Here is a 4,683-nt window from a genome sequence, read left to right as displayed (position 1 = left end):
GTTAATATGCTGTGTACAGTGGCCCAAAAAGAAAATGACACAGAAGCAAGCCCAATACTTTTAATGCTGTTAATTTATTTATGGTAGCTTAAAGTCAAAAAGGAATTTGGGGGATGGAACAGACTGGCACACACAGTCATGGCAAAGTACCAATGGTGCCCTTTCCCCACCTGTTCCTTTCACATTTTCTTCAGCTTATGTAAACCACTCTGCAAATGCAGTTTCAAGTCTCCCCACTTCCAACTAGGTATCTGCCTCTAACCCTCTCTTATAAAGGAATTCTTGCATTACAGCTCCTGAGGACTGCTCTAATAATAAAGTTTTAGTGAGTTAACAGTTTCAGTTGTCTGAGGAACTGATTTGTTCTATAGAAATACAAAAATATGTCCAGTCACCATCTTATTCTATGGGGCCCTCGAGAGAGCAAAATGCTGTTGGTATAGGCTTTCGTCTCTACTTTTGAGTCCCTTGATTTGTTAGGATAATCTTTATATTTGGCTTAATAGCTTTACTTTAAAAAGTCAGAAAAGCACCTGAAGTTTCGTCCTAGTTTAGGTGCAGTTCTGCCCCTAGATCAAGGCAAGAGTGGACCTGGTGTTGGGCCCCCATCACTTTAGAAGGTCCTGCTATGGCTCCCCTCTAGCTGCATCCTCCCATGAGCTGAAAAGTCCATGAGTCAAGGGGATGTACCCAATCCTTTCTGATACTCCCTGAACCCCTGGCTCAAACACACACAGACCAAGCTTCGAAACACAAATTCCAAGAATCACAGGGCTTGTGCAGTCTTCTTCCCTGGCCTGTCCTCCCAAAGGCTCACTTGCTGCTGTGTGCACACCCCTGGGCCTGCAGAGGGCTCAAGGAATGGCTATCGGCTGGGTTATTTACTTTATGAACTCAAAGAGGCAGGTTGAGAAATTCCACTTAAGGGGTTTGGGCTTGGAAGCCACTCTTAGAGATGGTTTTTAGGACCCACGTGTCCACCTGTAGTTCAGAAAAGTTTATCCTGTACCTAAATTTCCCGCAGGTCCTCTTCCCAGTCTCAAATTTCTTACTGGTAAGTAATCTTCTGGTTATAAATTGCATAATTAGTAACAATGACTTGCTCCAGGTGGTAACCTCAGTTCTCCTGAAACAGAACCTCTCTGATCATCTTCAATGTTAAAACTGCTGCTTCATTTAGTAGATGAATGACTTTTTAACCAGAGGAAGATTTATAATTAAATGCAAAGGTGATAAATTAAATCATACCATTAGTATTAATACTTTCATGTTAGGTTTAGGAATAATCTGTTTATGTATGTTATTTAAAGTATTTGTAGCTTTTCCTGTGGTAGCCGCCAGGTTGAGGGGAGCGTGGCCTTCTCCTCTCCCGCCATGGCGTGTGCTCGTCCACTGATATCAGTGTACTCTGAAAATGGGGAGTCATCTGGCAAAAATGTCACTTTGCCTGCTGTGTTCAGGCCTCCCATTCGACCAGATATTGTGAACTTTGCGCACGCCAACTTGAGCAAAAACAACAGACAGCCCTATGCTGTCAGTGGATTAGCAGGTCATCAAACCAGTGCTGAGTCTTGGGGAACTGGCAGAGCTGTGGCTCGAATTCCCAGGGTTCGAGGTGGTGGCACTCACTGTTCTGGTCAGGATGCTTTTGGAATTATGTGTCATGGGGCCCTCATGTTTGCGCCAACCAAGACCTGGCGACGTTGGCACCGCAGAGTGAATACAACGCAGAAGCGATATGCCATCTGCTCTGCGTTGGCTGCCTCGGCTTTACCAGCGCCAGTCATGTCTAAAGGTCATCGTATAGAGGAAGTTCCTGAACTTCCTTCGGTGGTTGAAGGTAAAGTTGAAGGCTACAAGAAGACCAAGGAGGCTGTTTTGCTTTTGAAGAAACTTAAAGCCTGGAATGATATCAAAAAGGTCTACGCCTCGCAGTGAATGAGAGCTGGCAAAGGCAAAATGAGAAACTGTCACCGTATCCAGCGCAGGGGACCCTGCATCATCTGTAATGAGGACAACGGTATCATCAAGGCCTTCAGAAACATCCCTGGAATTACTCTGCTTAATGTAAGCAAACTGAACATTTTGAAACTGGCTCCTGGTGGGCATGTGGGGCGTTTCTGCATTTGGACTGAAAGTGCTTTTCCGCAAGTTAGAGGAGCTGCATGGCACTTGGCGTAAAGCTGCCTCCCTCAAGAGTAACTACAACCTCCCCACGCACAAGATGCTCAATACAGACCTTAGCAGAATCTTTTTTTTTTTTTTTTTTTTGTGGTACGCAGGCCTCTCACTGCTGTGGCCTCTCCCGTTGCGGAGCACAGGCTCCGGACGCGCAGGCTCAGCGGCCATGGCTCACGGGCCCAGCCGCTCCGCCGGCATGTGGGATCTTCCCGGACCGGGGCACGAACCCGCATCCCCTGCATCGGCAGGCGGACTCTCAACCACTGCACCACCAGGGAAGCCCGACCTTAGCAGAATCTTGAAAAGCCCAGAGATCCAAAGAGCCCTCCGAGCACCACGCAAGAAGATTCATCGCCGTCTTGAAGAAGAATCCACTGAAAAACCTGAGAATCATGTTGAAGCTAAACCCATATGCAAAGACCATGCGCCGGAACACCATTCTTTGCCAGGCCAAGAACCACAAAATCTGGATGGATAGGGCAGCAGCAGCACTAGAAGCCAGATCAGATGAGAAGGGGATTCCAGGCAAGAAGCCTGTGGTGGGAAGGAAGGGAAAGGAGCCTGTCTGCGTTAAGAAGCTGAAGAAGCCAAAGAAGGCTTTGGTGGAAAAAAAGGCTGCAGTGACCAAGAAACCAGCAGCTGAAAAGAAGCCTGCTAAAAAAGAAGCCCACAGAAAAGAAACCCAGCACAGAGGAAAAGAAGGCTGCTGCATAAGCTTAAATTTGTTTATTCAGTAAAGGTCAAATCATTTTGGACAGCTAATTTTGAATAAAGACCTGATCAAAGAGGCAGTGAGAAACATGAAAAAAATAATAATAATAAAAAAAGTATTTGTGGGCTTCCCTGGTGGAGCAGTGGTTGGGAGTCCGCCTGCCGATGCAGGGGACGCGGGTTCGTGCCCCGGTCCAGGAGGATCCCACGTGCCGCGGAGCGGCTGGGCCCGTGAGCCATGGCCGCTGAGCCTGCGCGTCGGGAGCCTGTGCTCCACAACGGGAGAGGCCACAACAGTGAGAGGCCCGCGTACCGCCAAAAAAACAAAACAAAACAAAAAAAAGTATTTGTAATACTTAAGAGACTTTTGCCTTTTAGACTATATGATAGATAAATACGGTTCTATTTATTTAAAACATGTAATTGATTTATTTGTTTTGTTTTGTTTTTTTTTGTATTTTTGTGGTACGGGCCTCAACTCCTTCCATTAAGAGAAGCAACTTGCTTCCCTGTAGCCAAGCAAGAAACTCGAGGGATAGGCTGTCAAATATGAATGTGTCTCTTAGCCCAAAGGAGTGGAGTGGGAAGAGGGCTTGTGTATTTGAAGTCTCCTGAGAGCTGCACAGAGGGCTCTGCCTTCCAGACTGCCCAGCGTGACTCCCTAGCGATGCTCATTTGTAATTCCCTACGAGGGGAAGTGTAAGAAGGGCTGGGGAGGGGGGTGTAGGGTGCAAGGCCACAGTGAGGCTTGATGAAGTGGGACCTTCCGCATCCTTGTTGCACCAGCGATCTGTCAGCTAACTGGGTATCTAGAAATGACTAAAATAGTAGCAGAGTTTAAAGCCATTGAAAAAAAACAAAGAAACAATCTGTCCATTGCTGTGGGATAGAGAAGGAAGGTATAAGCAGTAACACTAAAGGTTGTGAGGAGTCTCTGGATACTGCATTTAAGTCCGAATGCCATTCTGTCTCCACTCCTGAGACTGCCACTGCTAAACCCCAACGCATCCTTTCTATCTTATCCCCCCCTATTGTTCTGCGGTCTTTTCTTGGAACATCTTGATTGCTTTTCCTCGGTAGCTGTCAAGAAAAACCAAAAAGTTGCTCTTGGTCTTATGCATTATGGAAAGATTTTGTACCCTGATCTTCTGAGGTGCCCTATTTCTGCCATGGAAAACCTTCCCCAGGTCTTACATAGGAATGCCTGCCTTTCGTTCACAAGGGACTGATTTTGGTCTCTTTACAGGCGGTTTTGCTTGTGAATTGTTCCTTTGATTCTCTCACCAGCCTTAAGTCTTGGCCTTTATTCTTTCCCAATGACATGGACATTTCCCTTCCAAAGCTACTGTTCTTCCTCTCTCTGGGCCCACTGACTTCTGCAAGATTTTAAATCTATCCAGATATATTCAGGCAATGCGTTATTTAAAACCTTCATAGGTCTTTCTTCCTGTTACTGGTGGGAAGAAGATGCTCAAGAACCTTGGGCTCTGAGATTTGAATTCTTTAATAGTATCTAAAAAGCAATTTATGCTTCACATAAATGACTACTGACTCTGGTCTGTTTCTGATACTTTTCCAGAAAAAAGTCAGCTCTTCAGGTACACCAAAGGGGAAGAAGATTTCGCTTAGACCACTTTATAAAGTTTTGCAGAACCTCTGGACCATATTTACAAACAATTTCCAGAAGAGACTTGGAGACCTTAGGCCAGGAAGTTAAGCAGTTTGGCAGCAAAGTTTCAGCCTGCCAAATCCATGATATTTGCCCAAAGGTAATGGCAAGAGTCATGTTGC

At 45.9% G+C, this 4,683-nt stretch overlaps 1 pseudogene across 1 annotated transcript; it reads left to right on the top strand.

Moving 5' to 3' along the window:
- Positions 1-1,374: 1,374 nt before the first annotated feature.
- On the top strand, positions 1,375-2,895 carry LOC309971838 (large ribosomal subunit protein uL4-like; annotated as a pseudogene). The gene is made up of 2 exons: positions 1,375-2,271; positions 2,473-2,895. The product of its transcript is annotated as a large ribosomal subunit protein uL4-like (transcript).
- The last annotated feature ends 1,788 nt before the right edge of the window (positions 2,896-4,683 follow it).

This window comes from Leucopleurus acutus, assembly GCF_964270905.1.
Source record: "Leucopleurus acutus genome assembly, chromosome: 15".
Taxonomy (NCBI): Eukaryota; Metazoa; Chordata; class Mammalia; order Artiodactyla; family Delphinidae; genus Leucopleurus; species Leucopleurus acutus.
The sequence above is the reverse complement of the archived record's forward strand: the minus strand, read 5'-3'. Positions and strand labels throughout refer to the sequence as shown.